The sequence below is a fragment of the Mytilus californianus genome, unplaced genomic scaffold, assembly GCF_021869535.1.
Source record: "Mytilus californianus isolate M0D057914Y unplaced genomic scaffold, xbMytCali1.0.p SCAF_10, whole genome shotgun sequence".
In the NCBI taxonomy this organism is placed as follows: Eukaryota; Metazoa; Mollusca; class Bivalvia; order Mytilida; family Mytilidae; genus Mytilus; species Mytilus californianus.
Window position 1 is genome coordinate 68,232,871 of NW_026262582.1, and position 20,538 is coordinate 68,253,408.

The 20,538-nt window shown below is 33.4% G+C and overlaps 1 long non-coding RNA gene across 1 annotated transcript; it reads left to right on the forward strand.

The window, feature by feature from the left end:
• Nucleotides 1-15,500: 15,500 nt before the first annotated feature.
• LOC127718410 (uncharacterized) lies at nt 15,501-18,788 on the forward strand. The gene is made up of 2 exons (XR_007989814.1): nt 15,501-15,915; nt 16,881-18,788. It is a non-coding gene; the product is annotated as an uncharacterized LOC127718410 (long non-coding RNA).
• The last annotated feature ends 1,750 nt before the right edge of the window (nt 18,789-20,538 follow it).

Genomic DNA, 20,538 nt, shown 5'->3' on the forward strand with positions numbered 1-20,538 from the left:
AAAAGGGGGTCGTCTAAAAATGTAAGAGTTGATTCTAAAGACTACTCAATGTTTCCAGGTAATCTAAACATGATTAATTACAATAAACTCCTAACTCATCTGAATGGTAAATGATGAGTTTTTTTTTTACTTATCTTCAAATTTATGTTAAAATTTTCCTTAACATTTATATTTTGCTATGAAATTACAGTACCAATTGTGATTTTAGTCCTGTTTCACTAGACCTTGTTTAGGGTCTTGTTTCAGAGCGCCAAAACCTCTAAACAAGGCTCTGTCAAATTATATTCTACGCTTGTTGATCATATAGTCAGTATTCATGTACATAAAGTTGTTATCAATATACACATATTATTTTGTGCAATGTATTTAGGGCTACTACCTTCATGTGTCAAATTCTGTTTACCTCCTTAAAACATTTATTTTTTTTATGGTTAATTAATTTTTTCCCTATGTAGTGAGTGCTTTTTGTAGTAGCATACTTGAGAAGTTTTGTGTTAACTTTTGTCCTTATTTAAAGCCAGAATTTTCTTACATTTCAATACATTTTACAGTACGAAGAAAAAATAATGTTTTCTTCCTTAAAGAAAAGTGGAAGTGATGTTGTATATTTCTATATGAACTGTCTACTTAAGATTTATTGATTAGGAAATTCCATAAGTTCGTAATATTTCTGTCATAAGTGAGATTTGGAATCTGCTAACTTGACTTTTTTGTAGGTTATTTAGATTCAAATCCTAAGTTTTATACAAGCTACAAGTTTGAATGTATAGAAAAAAAAGGGGGAAAGAATTTAACTTAAACATTGATTTACACCTAATTTAGAAACGCCATTGAAAGTTATCTATCTTTAATGGATAAGTACATGTGAATGTTTGTGGCTTTTTGTTACAAGGATAAGATTGAATGAGTAAGTATATTCTCTTCTCATGTTTCCAAATTTTCCATAACATATTAGATTTGCCCATCTTTTCAAAAACAAGTACAGTGATCTATCTTTTTTTTTCTCAAATTTTTGCTCTATTTTCACATATTGATCGGTGTGAGAAAAATATTTGCCCATCTTTTAATTAACAAGCAGAGGGATCTACCTTTTTTATGTCCCGCCGTAGCGGATGGGGCATTAAGTTTTACCTTGTCCGTCTGTACGTCCGTACGTATGTCCCAAAATTGGTTTCCGTTCTCTAACTTTAGTTTGCCTCAACCAAATGTTATGAAACTTGTACACAATGCTTATTACCACAAAATGGACACATTCCTCATTTATTTCCATAACTTTGATTAACTATACATTATACATTTAACAATTATTTGGCTCTAAAGTTGATACTTTGAGTTTCCTCCACAAATATCTTTAGTTGACATATGTTCATTTGTAAAGGATAACAGGGAACTAAATGAATATCTGTCTGTTTGATTCTGTGAGAAAAAATGGTAACGAGTTCTGGCACTGTTGATCTATTGCCAGATTATATATTTTCAATGGTATTTTTACACCTAATGTAAGAGTAAGCAAGTAATTATTCTATGTAAATATAAGGTTAAACAAATAGTTCTTTACAAAATTGTTAACAAAAAAGTTATATTTTTACTTACTTTCAGACAAATTACAGAATATAATCACCTTTCCTCTGATCTAATTTCCTTAAGGAAAAAGACCAGTCCTGACATAAGAGTTGGAATTTTACAAAAATATATCTGACAATGTGGGTTTTTGAACTTTTATTCAATCTTTTTTTTTTTAGAGAAACAACATCTTGAAAATATCTTACCAAATTGTTGAGAGGAAAACAAAATTGATATAATACATTTATTCAGTCAACTTTGATGGTGATAAAAAGTAAAATAACAAAAATACCGAACTCCGAGGAAAATTCAAAAAGGAAAGTCATGGTGATAAATTATTTTTTACTTTATAATAAAAACATTTTAACAGATCGAGAAAGAATTTTTTCCATCTATGAAATGTAGTATTGTATAAAACATGAAAATTTTTATATCAGATAATTGAAAAAAAAGAAACTTCACAAAGGGGGAATAACTTATGTTAAACTTTTGTCATGGAAGGGAAAATTATTATTTTGTGAATTGTCTAAAAGTGTGTCTACTTAATCAGGTCATAACGTGCCAACAAAAACTGTGATTTTATTTAAATTTATTTTTTCTGAAACTACTGTTGTGTCTATGTGTAACTGTAAAATCAGAATTTAATGCATTCTTTGACATCACACCCTAATGTTAGAATAAGCATGTTTGTGTCAACAATTCTAAGCTTCTAATTTTCTACCACTTGATTTTTTACCTTCTTACATGTTTTGCATAAAAAAAAATCATTAACTTCTGAATTTACAGTTTGCCATAAAATGATAATAGAAATATTCTTAGATTCTCACACATCAAGTCCATCATTTACTATCTGCCTTATTTTTATGCCCCTGCTATAGTAGAGGGGCATTAAGGTTTACCCTTGTCTGTCCATCCGTACGTCCCGAAATTGGGTTTCCGTTTTCTAACTTTAGTTTGCCTCAACCAAATGTTGTAAAACTTATACACAATGCTTATCATCACAAAACTCAGATCAAGTTTGAATTTGGGTGGCGTCACTTTTACCGCTGTAGAGTCATGCCCGTTCACAAATGGAAAAAATGTTGAATTTTTTGTTTCTGTTCTCTAACGTTAGTTTGTCGCAACCAAATGTTATGAAACTTATGCACAATGCTTATTACCTCAAAACACAGATCAAGATGGAATTTGGGTTGTGTAACTTTTATTGTACTTAAGTTATGTCCCTTTATAAAGTTATATGCAAGTGGGGGCATCAGGACACATTCTCCATTTATTTAGTTATTTGATTGTTTCCTTCAAAAAATTGAGAATCAAAGAATATTTTTATTAAGGCCTCTTTAAATTTTGTATAATGCTTGATACTTATTGGGAATAGCTGTAATACATTGTGATGTATTTCGTGTTGGCCTCATTAGGCCATATATGTTGAAATGATTTTTAACAGGAACAGAATAATATGACAAGGCTGTTAAAAGTATATTGTATTTTTAAAATTTTCTGACATCTTATGTTACAGGAACATGTCCTACAATCCTATACTGTATTTTTTTATTATTTAATTTTTCTTTTTTAAAATCTATAAATCAAAAAGTTTAAATTAAAAAATTTTGTATTATCAGGCAGTAGTTTAGTTAACATGTATGTTCAAATGAGAACATGATATTTTTTTTATGTATCCAAAATAAATTTTTATCACAAAATTAATTAAATATCTGTTTTTCAGTGATGCATGAAAGAAAAATATCAGTAGAAATAAACTTTTCAACTATTCAACTAAGTTTTTGGGACTGTCTAAAAAAAACAATATAATAGCGCTAAATTTTATATATATATTTTTTTTGCTATTTTACAAAAATTTCCTTTGATCTTACTGACTGATAATTTCCTTTCTCAGCGGAGTAGAGTGATATGAAAATTATCGCTAGAAACTAGGGGGCACATGCCGTTGCTAATGAAATTAACATGAAATTGACAACGTCATCATAGGTAAAATAGCGATAAACAGATTATCATTGGTCATCTCAACTCGATTGCTTTTCTCGCTTTCGCCGTACCGGCTCAAGCGAGAAAATCAATCTCCTTGAGATGATCAACGATAATCTATAAATATTTACTTATTTGTTGTGATAGTTTCCAGTTTATAAGGAGTTGTTAAAGTATTTTATGTTATCATATTTTTTGCATTCTACCAAAAAAGTTTAAGATCTCAAAATTCAATTTTTAAATTTTCTCTTCAAGTAGAGGTACGTTTACACGGTATGATTTTCTTTTATTATTTTGATTCAACTTTTATCTGTGCATCTGCTTTCGACAAAAATCCCACCAGGTGAAATCTAAAATCAACTCACTTGGTTAATCGAATGGAAAATCATATCTTGTGAACATATCACTAAGATTTTCCTGCAGGACCGTATGAAATGGGATGGTGAATCGTATAGTGTAAACACTCCTTTAGACATCACTAAAAAAATCTATTTTTAGATCTCAAAAATAATAATTTACCAATTTCCAAGAAGTAATGATATATAATTTTAGCTGATTATTCACTTTCAGAACCTTATAAATATGTCCTTCATTGGTGTATATTTTGTTCAAAGCATGACACAGATCATTAGAAACATTGGGTTCAGTTCTGTCAAAAAATTTAAATGATTCAGTACAAATTTTCAGATTGTTGAGAAGCATATATCACATTTATTTCCTTTTATATGTTATTCAAGGTTTATTTGTTTATATGTTAAATATACTGGTTCCTTGATTTTTTCAAAGCATTAATGATAATTAGAATTTTTGATGTGTCAACTTAATTCAAACTTAGTTTTGATCAGATTTGAAAAAAGAAGTTAGTGTATTCCTTTAAAACTTGACAAAATGTGAATTTTACCTGTGTGTTGCTAGTTATTAAAAAAAAAAATCTATAAAGAGTTACCTCCCCTGAGTCAATTGAGTTACAGAGAAAACTACGGTTGTGTAATAAATCAGATAAATGAAATAAGGAATTGTAACATTGTTGTGCATCTGAAGAAAAAAATTTAAGGCCACACTAATTATTACTTTTTTGGCTTACTAGTACTAAAATTAGTAACGATTGAACTTATGAGAGAAACTAATTCCACTCAAAGTACTTTTATCCTCAATCTGTTCCACTTTCATCCAATCCACAATTTTCATGAATTGGGTTTACAGAATAGAGAATAATGGGCAACTACTACAGAAAAAAGGGTCAACAAAATAAAAAATAGAGAAAATAGGGGGAAAAAAGAAAAGAGAATAATGGGGTTCTAAATTATAAAGAATACAGAAAATGACCTAAATACAAGAATTCATAAATAAAGGACCTCCAATTTAGACCCTCAAATATTTAGACCCTCATATAATTTAGGCCAAAAATCTATCAAATAAATACACAAGTAATGTGCAATCATGCCATCATCAAAAGTTTTATGCATAAATCATAACATTCATATATTAATATCATTTATTAATGTGTCTTAAACAATGAAGGTTGTCATATAGAAAAAGTTTTATTTGTTATAATTAGATTGTCACAAATTATCTTATTGTCAAGATAAAAAAAAATACTGTATAAAAGTACATCATCTTGGTCTGCTCTCTATAAATCTGTATGTTGACAGTATTTTTTTGTACTATATATATAGTTTGTCCACCATGACCTATATTTCATGCATGAGTGAATTCAAGCTAAAATTTGGTATGACATTGTTACCTACTGTTGATTTTTGTCATGTGCTTAGTTTGATCAGGGAAGCGGAGAACATACACAAACATCCATCATTTCATTGTATTTAAAATTAAAAAAAAAAAAGAGAATACATGCATACATATCAATGTGTTTTGTTGTCTTATATCCCAACTTGTAAGGCCAAGGGAAAAAATATCATGTTTCAGGTTAGAGAATGAGAAGATCAATCAATACGGATCATGTCTACATCCTTTGCTTACTAGGATCTGACAACCCTCTGTTTTCGATGAAAAGACCTTTCGTGATCCTCTTGCTTTGTTATAATGATACATGACTTCACAAATTTGAAGGCTGAAATTTCATTGGCTGATGTAATAATTACCACAACAGAAAGTAGAACAGAGTTGTCAGTTTTTGGTGGGTTTTGTGTTGTTCAGTCTTTATGGTAGTTTTCTATGTTGTGTTTTGTGTACTGTTGTTTGTCTTTTGGTCTTTTTAGTTTACCTGGCCCAATGGGCCAAGTGAGCTTTTCTCATCACTTGGCGTCCGTCATCGTTGTTGTCTGTCATCGTCATCCGTTAACTTTTACAAAAATCTTTTCCTCTGAAACTACTGGGCCAAATTTGACCAAACCTAGCCACAATCATGATTGGGTATCTAGTTTTAAAATGTGTCCGATGACCCGGCTCGCCAACCAAGATGGCCGCCATGGGTAAAAATAGAACATAGGGGTAAAATATAGATTTTAGCTTATATCTCTGAAACCAAAGCATTGTTCATAAGGTCAAGATCTATCTGCTCTGAAATTTTCAGACAAATCAGACAATCCGTTGTTGGGTTGCTGCCCCTGAATTTGTAATTTTAAGAAAATTTTGCAGTTTTTATCCAGCCGCAAAAAAATTTTGCGGTTGTATATTGGTATGACGTTGGCGTCATCGTCGTCGTTGTTGTCTGAAGACACATTGGTTTTCGCACTCTAACTTTAGTTTAAGTGAATGGATCTCTATGAAATTTTACCATAAGGTTCAATACCACAAAAGGAAGGTTGGGATTGATTTTGGGGGTAATTGCCCAAAACGTTTAGGAAAATGTTAATTTGTTATATTGTTGTGTTGATTTTACATTTGTCTAAATTTTGAATGTGCATACCAAAATGGTGCTAAAATAGATAACAATATTAATGGACAGGCAAAATTATTATGGTACCAACAGTTGGGAATTAGGGGCCAAAAATAAGCACTTTTCTAGTTTCCAGACAATAACTTGTGTTCAAGTGTATGGATCTCTCTGAAATTGTACTGCAAGGTACCATACCACAAAGGGAATGTTGGGATTGATTTTTGGGGTAATTGCCTCAAAATTTTAGGAATTAGGGGCAAAAAACAAGCATTTTTCTAGTTTCATGATAATAACTTTCCATTTTAAGTTGGTTATTTCTGATTTATATATAAAAGTCAATATTGTGATTAAATATTTGACACAGCATAGGTTTCTGACACAGAATGAATGTGGTCTAAGAACTTAAAATTTTTTTAATTTACCTATTTAAACCATATCATTATTTGCTTTTATATATAAATCAGAAACCAAAGCATTTAGAGCAAATCTGACCGGGATAAAAATGTTCATCAGGTTAAGATCTATCTGCCCTGAAATTTTCAGACAACTTAGACAATCTGTAGTTCGGTTGCTGCCCCTGAATTGGTAATTTTAAGGAAATTTGGCAGTATTTATACGACCGCAAAAATTTTTGCCGTCGTATATTGGTATGACGTTGGCCTAGTCGTTGTCGTCGTCCGAAGACACATTGGTTTTCGCACAATAACTTTAGTTTAAGTGAATGGATCTCTATGAAGTTTTATCATAAGGTTTAATACCACAAAAGGAAGGTTGGGATTGATTTTGGGGGTTATGGTACCAACAGTTAAGGAATTAGGGGCCAAAAATAAGCATTTTTGTAACTTCCAGACAATAACTTGTGTTTTAGTGTATGGATCTCTCTGACATTGTACCACAAGGTTCCACATCACAAAGGGAATGCTTGGATTGATTTTGGGGATAATTGCCTCAAAATTTTAGGAATTAGGGGCAACAAAACAAGCATTTTTCTAGTTTCATGACAATAACTTGTGTGTAAGTGTATGGATCTTTCTGAAATTGTACTACAAGGTTCCATATCACAAAGGGAAAGCTGGAATTGAGTTTGGGGGTAATTGCCCAAAATGTTTAGGAATAAGGGGCAAAAAAGGGGCAAAAAATAAGCATTTTTCTAGTTTCCAGACAATAACTTGTGTTCAAGTGTATGGATCTCTCTGAAATTGTACTGCAAGGTACCATACCACAAAGAGAAGGCTGGGATTGAGTTTGGGGGTGATGAATCATAAGGGGGTTCAAAAAATTGGGGGGGGGAGTGATCTTTTTTTCCTTTTTAGCTCACCGTTCTGAAGGAACGGTGAGCTTTAGCCATCACTTGGCGTCCGTCATTGTCGTCCGTTGTTGTCGTCCGTCTGGTGTAAACTATTTCAAACATCTTCTCCTCTGAAGCTACTGAACCAATTCCAACCAAACTTAAGCTGAATGATCCTTAGGGTATCTAGAATAAAGTTTGTGTTTTATTTTCTGTTTCATCAAAAAACATGGCCACCATGGCTAAAAATAGAACATAGGGGTAAAATACAGTTTTTGGCTTATATCTCATAAACCAAAGCAGTTTGAGCAAATCCGACATCTCCTTTGAAACTGCTGAATCAATTTCAGCCAAACTTGGGCTGAATGAGTTTCTGAGTATCTGGTATAAATTTTGTATTTTATTTTCTTGTACGTCAAGAAACATAGCCACTACGGCTAAAATGGAACATAGGAGTAAAATGTATTTCTTTGCTTTTGAAGAAAATATAACAGATACAAAGAGCATCTCAATGGAATTTTTAAGCCACTCATTAATATATATTAAAAAGCAAAAAAAATCATTGATGAAAGATTTAAGCAAAAAATTACAGGTGAGCGATTCAGGCTCTTGAGAGCCTCTTGTTTTTTTTCTTCCCTTTTTTTCCTTTTTTTTTTCTTTAAAATTTTCCATTTTAAGTTGGTTATTTCTGATTTATATATAAAAGCAAATAATAATGATATGGTTTGAATAGGTAAATTAAAATTTTTTAAGTTCTTAGACCACATTCATTCTGTGTCAAACCTATGCTGTGTCAAATATTTAATCACAATCCAAATTCAGAGCTGTATCAAGCTTGAATGTTGTGTCCATACTTGCCCCAACTGTTCAGGGTTCGACCTCTGCGGTCGTATTAAGCTGCTCCCAGCGGAGCATTTTACTTGTTATTATCTTGAATATTATTATAGATAGAGATAAACTGTAAACAGCAATAATGATCAGCAAGTCAAGATCTAATGAAAAGTCAAATTTTGCTGATATAGTTAGTAGACTGTCACTCTTCATAGGAGTGATTGCCCTTAATTGAGGATTTTTTTTACCCTCTTGTGTGTTTTGAGCAAAAACTAAAGAAGATAGAGAGAAACTAAACAAACTAAAAGATCGGTAGTACAAGATCAACAAAAAAGAGATTTTTGTCTCGTCTACAATGTTGGAGAGTGTCCTTTGTTTGATATGCACATAGACCAAGGTGAGTGACACAGGCTCTTTAGAGCCTCTATTTTTTTTTGCCGTGGCTTTGTCAGTTTGTTTTCAACTTATGAGTTGAATGTCCCTTTGTTATCTTTAGCCTCTTTTCCTTGTAAGCAAATCTGTATTTTAATCAGGTGATATTAAAGTCAATGATTTTGATTTTTGATTTTTTGGTGTTTTAATGCCACTTTTAAGCACCGCTTTTGGGCTATTTCGTGGCGGTCAGTTTTTATTGGTGGAGGCAGCCGGAATGCCAGGAGAAAACCACCAACCTTCGATAGGAAAACTGACAATCCTAGTACATTAAGATTGGAGTCGAGTGCACCCGCACGAGCAGGGTTCAAACTCACAACCTCAGTGTTGACTGGCTAGTGATTACAGTATTAACTACTTAGACCACTCGGCCACCGAGGCCCCTTAAAGTCAATGAAACAGTTTAATCCAGTGATAGAAGTTAAACAGGTTCGTGTTGCTTAGTCTTTAGTTTTCTATGTTGTGTCATCTGTACTATTATTTGTCTGTTTGTCTTTTTATTTTTGGCCATGACGTTGTCAGTTTGTTTACGATCTATGAGTTTGACTGTCCCTCTGGTATCTTTCGTCCCTCTCTTAAACAATTGCTAGAGTTTAGAAAAGGTGTGAATAATTTAATGGAAACTATTAAAGACCTGCAATAACATTAACAGTGCAATAGCATTAACAGTGCACTAACATTAACAGTGCAGTAACATTAACAGTGCAATAGCATTAACAGTGCAATAGCATTAACAGTACCAATTTTACTGCACCAAATACACATTTCAAGAATTAAGGTTCATCATAACAAATGGACAAATATGGCCGTATTTTCACCTCAAAAACTACTCTGTGTACAGGCTTACCTGTGCAGTTTGGAAAGTTTTAAGGCCTGGCATCCACTAGATGTATAAAAGTTAAATTTATTTTGCATATCAGAAATAAAAAATCTTTTTTGGATTATGATGGGCATTTTTTTCCGTCCCTGCTGAAGGTGTAAAAATAAACTAAGTTGGGATATAACTTTGAGATGCTCCATCTCAGGTAACAACTGATTTGTATTGTATTGATTGTCCTTGATTGGCATGGACAATAGATATCTACACATCTATAGGTGAGTTAAAGGTAGTAACTGAGTGGACAGTATCAAATGCAATTCAGGTGTTTGTTTATTTTTACACCTTCTGCAGGAAGGAAAAAAAATGCCCATCATATTCAAAAAAAGATTTTATCTTTCTGATATGCAAAATAGATTTAAATTTTATATATCTAGTGGATGCCAGGCCTTAAAACTTTCCAAACTTCACAGGTAAGTCTGTACACAGAGTAGTTTTTGAGGTGAAAATACGGCCATATTTGTCCATTTGTTATGATGAACCTTAATGTCTCTTCAGGGATGCTCGAAGCCAAACTTTTCTTAAAAGTAAAAAACGATAGAAATGTTGAAGAGATGATAAAACCAAAATTAACACCAAAAGGATTACCGAGGAGACTCCTTACTTGGAACAAGAATATAAATTAATATAATACAATATTTGTTGGGTTTGAAGTAGTTTTTGGCTCACCTAATCCAACGATACCAATGGCGGCCTTAGATCTTTGTATAAGGCTTTATATTTCAGGAGAAATCTGGAGATATCATATCAGATGAATGATGTTTTGACATTTGTCCTTGGCCTCATTTTTAGCTCACCTTGCCCAAAGTGCCAAGTGAGCTTCTCTCATTACTTGCGTCTGTCGTTGTTAACTTTTATAAAAATCTTCTCTGAAACTATTGGGCCAAATTTAACCAAACTTGTGTTGAGATCTATCTACTGTCCATGTACATAAAAACTGTCTGACGATTTCTTATAGAAGAATTATTGCCCTTAAATTTCGAAATTTACCAATTTTTTTTTTCTCTTTTGCATATCATCTTGAACACAATAATAAGTGGAGAGAAACTTTAAATAGCAAATATGATCAACAAGACAAGATTTTCAAATAGATTAACTAAATCATATTGTATTTAACAAGTTTTTCCACTGCATTTAGGACCTGATTTTCTTCAATGCTTAATATATAGATATATTTTTGCTGATTGTCAAGTATTGAAAAATTTCGAACTTTTTTGCTAACAAAATCAACACATGAAGTAATTATATGTATTTCATATCCAACAGATCCAGAGGAGCATTTTTTTACAAATTATTTCTTTATTATGATTGATTGGTGTTTAACGGCACTTTCAACACTATTGGGCTATTTCGTGGCGGTTTTTATTGGCGGAGGAAGCCGGAGTGCACGGAGAGAACCACGACCTTCGGTTAGACTGACAAACCTAGTCAATTAAGATTGGAGTCGAGTGCACATGGCACCTGTGGTCGAACTCATAACCTCAGTGTTGACTGGCTAGTGATACAGTAGTTCGACTACTTAGACCACTCGGCCACCGAGGCCCCGTTTCTGGTTAAGATGTATATGTATATATATATATAAATTTCAAAAACTGCCAAATTCAATCCGAAGGTTGTGTGCAGATATACGAAATTTACATAATTTTATTTCAAATACCATAGATGAATATAATAGGCCAGACAAGGAACAAACAATGAAATACATATGCAATGTATTTTATGAATGTGACCAAGCGATTATACAGGAAAGGTCTAAGTGATTGTACAGTAAATATGCAAGCGATTGTACAGTCAATAAAATACCCAACAGTAAGATAATGAATCTCTTTGAATTTCTCCTGCATATGGGACCATGGCTTCTCACCTTCAGACGGGTAAGACTATATATCAGAAAGGTACAAATGACAATTCAGGTAGCAACGATTTGTTTTTCTATGTTTATTAGCATTTTTCGCTGCTGTGTGCCAGTCTTGATCGATTTACTCGGAGCTCCACCATTCTAAGGAAAACGTTTCAACGGAATGCATATATCATTTGTATCATTTGATTGGTTGATATTTACGTGCAGAATGTTTTCGTTACCACATTTTGAAGCAGAAACTTTATATAGTAACATCAAACTTTCCATCTAGCAACTTGTTATTTTTTTGAATGTCGGAGCCCTACTTGAGGGGGTGGACAGGGGGATACCCTTCTCCCACCTCCCGCCCTCTATCTCCCACCTCCCACTTTTAGAATCTTTTTGTCGAGCCTTCGACTTTAGTCGAAAAAGCGAGACATAGCGATCCTACATTCCGTCGTCGTCGTCGGCGGCGGCGTCCACAAATATTCACTCTGGATAAAGTTTTTGAAATTTTAATAACTTTCTTAAACTATCCTGGATTTCTACCAAACTTGGACAGAAGCTTGTTTATGATCATAAGATAGTATCCAGAAGTAAATTTGTGAAAAAAAAATCATTTTTTCCGTATTTTACTTATGAATGGACTTAGTTTTTCTGCCAGGAAACAATTCATTCACTCTGTGGTTAAAGTTTTTAAAATTTTAATAACTTTCTTAAACTATCCTGGATTTGTACCAAATTTGGACAGAAGCTTGTTTATGATCAAAAGCTAGAATCTAGAAGGAAATTTTGTTAAAATTTGTACCTGTTTGTCCGTATTTTACTTATAAATGGACTTAGTTTTTCTTCCAGTTAACATTAAATACAGTCTGCAGTTAAAGTTTTTAAAACATTTATTAGATTCATAAACTATCCTGGATTTATACCAAACTTTGACAGAAGCTTCTTACAATCAAAAGATAGTTTCTAAAGGAATATTTTTATTGATTTTTTTCCTCATTTTTATTGAGCCTGCGATTTACAGCAAAAGTAGACGAGACACTGGGTTCCGCGGATCCCTTACGAATTTTTTTCTCTCCCACCTATTTTTTGTCTGCAGGGGTAGCTGTAAAATCTTGTTACTGAATAGTGGTCTCTACCTGAAGATTCTTCAGGGGTAGATGTAAAATCTTTGTTACTGAATAGTGGTCTCTACCTGTAAATTCTCCAGGGGTAGCTCTGAAATCTTTGTTTCTGAATAGTGGTCTCTACCTGTAAATTCTTGAGGGGTAGCTGTGAAATCTTTGTTACTAAATAGTGGTATCTACCTGTAAATTCTCCAGGGGTAGCTGTGAAATATTTGCTACAGAAAAGTGGTCTCTACCATTAAATTCTTGAGGGGTATCTGTGAAATCTTTGTTACTGAATAGTGGTCTCTACCTATAAATTCTTGAGGGGTAGCTGTGAAATCTTTGTTACTGAATAGTGGTCTCTACCTATAAATTCTTGAGGGGTAGCTGTGAAATCTTTGCTACTGAATAGTGGTCTATACCATTAAATTCTTGAGGGGTAGCTGTGAAATCTTTGTTACTGAATAGTGGTCTCTACCTATAAATTCTTGAGGGGTAGCTGTGAAATCTTTGCTACTGAATAGTGGTCTATACCATTAAATTCTTGAGGGGTAGCTGTAAAATCTTTGTTACTGAATAGTGGTCTCTACCTGTAAATTCTTGAGGGGTAGCTGCGTAATCTTTGCTACTGAATAGTGGTCTCTACCTATAAATTCTTGAGGGGTAGCTGTGAAATCTTTGTTACTGAATAGTGGTCTATACCATTAAATTCTTGAGGGGTAGCTGTGAAATCATTGTTACTAAAAAGTGGTCTATACCATTAAATTCTCTACACCACGACTTCTCCGGACAGCACAACAGACCACGTACAACTACCTCCAACACCACGACTTCTCCGGACATCACAGCAGACAACAACTACCTCTAATACTACGACTTCTCCGGACAGCACAACAGAACACAATTACCTCGAACACGTCGACTTGTCCGGACAGCACAACAGACGACGTACAACTACCTCTAACACCACGACTTCTCCGGACAGCAAAACAGACCACAACAACCTCTAACACAACGACTTCTCCGGACAACACAACAGACAACAACCACCTCTAACACCGCGACTTCTCCGGACAGCACAACAGACCAAAACAACCTCTAACACCGCGACTTCTCCAGCCAGCACAACAGACCACAACAACCTCTAACACCCCGACTTCTCCGGACAACACAACAACCCCCAATACCGCGACTTCTCTGGACAGCACAACAGACCACAACAACCTCTAACACCGCGACTTCTCTGGACAGCACAACAGACGACCACAACCTCTAACACCGCGACTTGTCCGGAAAAAATTAGTAGATAACCTATGTTTTGAAATTTCCATCTGCTTCTAGCACTGGGTCGATAACACTGCTGTAGGAGTATTTGTCCCAGAGGGTATCATCAGTTCAGTAGTCTGAGCTTAGGTACAGACATGATTTTAACAATTTTTTTTTAATTCTCCGTTGAGAATTTAAGAATTTTTAAATAAACTTCTTCCAACTCCATCAGGCAAAGTTAACTTCAACTGAATTTTGCAATTGTTTATGCCCCTTTTGTATCCAAAGACAAAGAAGCTGTAAAATGTCTGAAGTCTCTTCACGACAACAGTTATTGTTCCTGTGAACAAAGCTTCAAACAAATTTGTTTTTGTCTGTAAATCCTATTTCTACAAGTGTCTTATCAAACTTTTGAGAATGAGATCTTGGCAAATAATAAGTCCTTCATGGCCTCATTGATATTTCAATGAGCAACAAATCTGAGGACTTACCTTGTTTGTATTGGATACCTAAACTCCACAAAGGTTGTACCAAGGAATTGTCCGTTAGATTAACCAAAACTTTGTTCGCAGTGAAAGAGGGATTACAGTAATACTATGAAACTGTTTACTCGCGTAGTGGCATCAACCATATGTGGATTCGTAAAAACTTCTGGAAAATTTAAAAATAAAATATCGGTCATTCTCTGAAATAAATTCTATCAAAACCTTCGGATTTCCCACCCTTTACACCACAAAACCACATGAAAAATTGAAAACCCGTCTTAAAGAAATAATCACAATGCCTTTCTCCATAAATATGATACCATACGCTACATATTTATTGTGTTGGAATATAATTTGACATATTTTGTTGAAAATGACCAGTATGCTGGAGTTTCTAATTGACAACATATTTGATGAATTAGGAGGTAAAATTTTCAAGCAGGTGGTCGGCATTCCTATGGGAACAATATGTGTAACTCATCTGAACGATCTTTTCTTATTATCCTATGAGTCGGAGTTCCTTCAGACACTTGTAAAAAAACAAGAAGATCAAAGAAGCAAGATCATTTAATTTCACATACAGGTATATTTATTATTCTCTTTCCATTAAAAATCCAAACTTTTCTGATTGGGTCCCATTGATATATCCTCTTAAACTAGAGATAAAAGAAACCTGCACATATACAGCTTCCTCCGCCTCTTTTTTAGACATTTACCTCGAATTTGACTACAGCGGTCATCTCAGTACAAACGAGACGATTTCAATTTTAAAATTATAAATTTTCCTCACCTTAGTAGCAATATACCAACTTCACCCGCGTATGGAGTATACGTTTCTCAACCCATGCGATATTCAAGAGCTTGCAGCTGCTACTCCGACTTTATAGAACTTTATCGGTGTTTGAGCGGTCCTGATGAAGGTATATCCCTAAAAGCGCTTGGGAAGCATAACATTGACATTTCATCTGAATTTTCTGAGAGGTTTAGCTAGCTATGAAACCAGGTTTAATCCACCATTTTCTACATAAGGAAATACCTGTACCAAGTCAGGAATATGACAGTTGTTTTCCATTCGTTTGATGTGTTTGAGCTTTTGATTTTGCCATTTTGAATTTTCCTTGGAGTCGGTATGTTTGCTATTTCACTTTTTACATTATAAATGTAATATTTCATAAAACGTTCTCTTTCCAGGCAATGTCCATGGAAACACTTTATTAGATATAGGTACTGGTCCAACAATTCACACCGTCATTAGTGCATGTCCATACGTACAAAAGATAATACTATCGGATTTTTCACAAGTTAATAGAGACGCATTGGAGCATTGGAAAGATAACAAATTACAGACCGGAAGTGCATTATGTCAATTTGTACTAGGCCTTGAAGGAGGAAAGATTCAGTAAGTTTGAGTTAATAGTTTAGTCATCATTTCAGAATCTACTGCATCCTGGGTAATGTTTTTGCAAAAGCATACGCCAAAACGTTGTGATGGGTTAAAAACGTACTAAATAATGAACATTCAACCAATGAAGTGACGTTATTTTCATTTTGGGGTTAGAACAATTAAATTACCCATAGTCCTTTAGATTCTGAAACGGGAAATTGAGCGTGTCTGTTTCATAAGAATCCGTACTGAAATCAATTGCTAATAAACAACATTCAGACCTCCCATGACAACGTCACTCCGATGCACAGGAAAACAAACGAAAATCTTGATACAACTCGTAATTTCTTAGTTGTAACATATGATTGTAATTATAAGAATTGAATTCTTCTTTTTGTAATTTTAGGGGTGTCATACTGTTGATTATGCGCATATCTTTATTATATATAAGTATGAAACGCGTAACAAAATGTGCTTCGGTCAATGTTTTTATATCCCAATAAAATTACAAAAGGAAGCATTCAATTTTTAATTAGTGTCATGTAAGGGAGCTACCATTTGATTTTTATGGGGGTGGGGATGGAGGGCTAGGATGAAATTTGAAAACAATAGGCAGGACAGGAGTTTTGAGTAAAAAAAGGCAGGATGAGACACTTTGCAAAAAAAAAGGCAGGATGACAATTTATGTAAAAAAAAGTCAGGATAAAAAAAAAAAAAAAAAAGGCAGGACCGAATAGAGTGAAAAATAAAAAGGCAGGACAGAGATTACAACAACAAAAAATGCAGGACAAAATTTTCATCCTAGCCCCCCATAAAAATCAAATGGCAGCTCCTTAACTATGGAACCCGTATTTGACAAAAAAAATATACACGGAACTTCAAATGGATTTGTTTGTAAAATCTTGTTCGATTAAAGCTATATTTTGTTTTTCATATTTCAGATATAAGAATTCGCTCTTAAAATGTTCGTTGTATTTCAGCCAGACAGTCCCTGAACGATTTGAAGAGATTCGCCAGAAAATCAAAGAAATACTTCCGGTTGATGTGAACAAATGGCCTCCAATACAGCTTGGGGAAGATTGCCCTGATATAATTGTCTCAAGTCTTTGTTTTGAAGCAGCATGCCCAGAGGTTCCAGACTACAATAAAATAGTTCAGAATGTTGGTCGTCTTATGACCCCAGGCTGCCATCTCGTTTTAGTCGGAGTATTAGACCAGACATTTTACAGAGTTGGTAATTTCAGGTTTTCTTGTTTGAAAATAACCGAGTCTGATTTAAAAACGGCTTATGCAACAAATGGATTTGAGATAAAATCTTGGAAAGAATATATTCCCCCGCCAAGAAATGCAGAGGAAGCCGAATTTTCGGATTTTCAGAAAGCGTTTGTGATGCATGCTGTCAAATTATAATAATTCGATCAAAAGAGGAACTTGATTGACATGTGTAACACTGCAATCCGAAAATACTACAACAATTTCGTACACACCAAATGAGACAACACTATGCATTCTAGCTTCAATACTTCAACAATTTAGTAAATACTTAATTAGATAATTAACGTTTGCTCAAGCATTGTAATTAAGATTGACATCTGCAAACAATATAAATAGGCGGAGTTGAACCTGTATACATTATACTTAAATTTGATTGGATGCTATCCTGGAGGTAAGGAACAACCAATTGTACATGTAAACATTACAAGACAATATGAGTACAGGTTTTACTCCGTCCAATCTATATTGTTTGCAGATGTCAATCTTAATTACAATGCTTGAGCAAACGTTTATACAAACAAAGCAAGCAAGCCAAACAAAGTCTTAATCTACAAGCATTAGGAAATTAGCTCTAATGTTTTCTAAAAGAAACTTAAGTTTTTGAATTTCACATGGCATAACATAATAAGAATCACTGATATCATGCAGCTTATTTTATTGAGTTTTGAATGCAATATGACGTTTTTTCTAGTCTTAGTTCCAGTTGGTGCATAAGTCTATGGTCTGTAATAAAAGAGGAATAACAAATCAGATATGAATACAAATGAAATATAGTAGAGATAGAAGTGTTGACAATTGACTTATTCAATATTACCGACTTTTGACCCCGGATTATATAATTTTTCGACAGGTTACCGACTCTATGGTAGGACATCATGGTGCATGGTCAAGTAAGAGCAACCAACAGAAATAAAATGAAGCATAACAAATCAGATATGAATACAAATTAAATAAAGTACAGATAGAAGTGTTAATTGACTATTTTCATATTTCCGACTTATGACTTCGATTGGAATTTTATTAAGGTTCTTGATAGATCTTGATACTGTGTGATGTGTTTTGTAAACTGTCAATTGTCTCTTCATCTTCTTTGTTGTAATGGTCATTTGTATGTTTTGTTTTTACTTTTTTCCTTTGTTTTCGATTACCACCATAGTATTTTCTAACTTTTGCTTTTATCATTCAATTAATTCGGTGCCATGAGTAGTCATTTGCACTTACAAAAGTGTTTTATAAATGGCTCTGAACCCATAATTAACAATCGATAAATCAGAATTGAAGTTAACAATCATTCTATTAGTAGTAGTGGTCAACACTTGTCCTTCATAGGGTCCACCAGATAACTCTTTCAGAAATGCGTCTCCATCATATACCTATACACAAATATAGTTTTATTAAAATACTATGTTGTTTTTGTATACTTTTATATCGACACTGCTGGAAATATTATGAAGATAGTGGGCATAAGAATTGATGTCATTGTTAAAGAATATGACGCTTACAATCGACAACGTATGAATACAGAAGCACTACAGACAATTTTTTTCTGTTTAATCTTGTTATATGGTTAAATATATTCTTATCGTATTAATAAAAACTATAGTTGAAATATACTTTTAAATAAGTTTTAATAGAACAAATTTAGTTTAATGTTGATCACAATATATCCCATTGATATTTCCTCACTGCGTTATAAAATTACACGAAGATTAAAAATTAAGTTTGTTCTTGATTTTCAATCATTTGAAAGTTTGACACATTTTATGATAAATATTACAATCTTTAAACTAAAATGAAACACTAACACAATTTATATTGTCGGCTTTCAAAATTTGGAAACTTCGATATAACTATGATTATAACAACGAAAGAAGCAGTTCATGAAAAACGTATATAACTTCGAAACTAGTTTAATGATAAAAAAATAATTGTACCGTAATTACATCAGTTCCGGCTTCTGTTAAAAAGGTTGTGAAGTTCACCATTATTCTAGAACCTTCATTGGCCGTAATGTAGTAAGAACAATTGTTACCTTTGCAAAAACTTGATGGATAATTTAGTGAGGTAAATCTTCCCATCGGTCCGGTACCACCACAGGTATCTATCATTTGTTTTCAACAGTAGATTTCTCGTGGTCGATGTTTGGAAATGAAAATAACACTTTATACATTTTGTTCGTCCGAATCGCTTTTCTAGATTTACATTCATAAGGAACGTACCAATCTAACTATTGTAAAACCAAGGATGTAATCTGCTTTCAAAAGACAGTCCTTTATGCATCTATCATTATAAGAGTCTTATTATCGTAATGTATTTCCCCTTTTTTTCTCAAGTTTATTGCCGTTTATCAACATTCTCTTTTATATATTTTAGCACCCCATTACTCTCCCATTGTTTTTTTGTTTGCCCTATTTTTCTCTATCATATTCTATATTTTTGGTCTATTTTTCATACAAGTGAGAGGTTTAGCTAGCTATACAACCTGGTTTAATCCACCATTTTCTACATAAGGAAATGCCTGTAGCAAGTCATGATCAGGAATATGACAGTTGTTTTCCACTCGTTAAATGTGTTTGAGCTTTTGATTTGCCATTTGATAAGGAACTTTCCATTTTGAATTTTCCTTGGAGTTCGGTATTTTTGTTATTCTACTTTTTACAATCAATGACTATTTTAAAGATAATGACTTCCTTTACCATTTGGGTAGAAGAATTTAATTTGTAAAGTTTTTTTACTGTGGTACATAACACAACAGGGAGATAACTTTTTAAAAATCAGATGAGCGTTTTAATCACGTTCTATTGTTAAGGAAATATTAAGCTTCTCAATGATCAAAATTAGTGTTTGTCAAACTGAATAGTGGTCTCTACCTGTAAATTCTTGAGGGGTAGCTGTAAAATCTTGTAACTGAATAGTGGTCTCTACCTGTAAATTCTTCAGGGGTAGCTGTTAAATCTTTGTTACTGAATAGTGGTCTCTACCTGTAAATTCTTGAGGGGTAGCTGTAAAATCTTTGTTACTGAATAGTGGTCCTACCTGTAAATTCTTAACCTGTAAATTCTTGAGGGGTAGCTATAAAATCTTTGTTACTGAATAGTGGTCTCTACCTGTAAATTCCTGAGGGGTAGCTGTAAAATAGTGGTCTCTACCTGTAAATTCTTCAGGGGTAGCTGTAAAATTTTGACAATGGACATGAATACTTTTGAAAGAACATAGTAACAAGGACATTCGTAATTTGTAACATAAAGGTCAAGAAGAGATGTAATTTAAAAAAAAAACATTTTAAAATTAAATGTGGATGTCGTTCCTCATTTCCGCAAAAGAAAAAAAAACCTATTGCTTTATTGATTGAAGACAATTTAT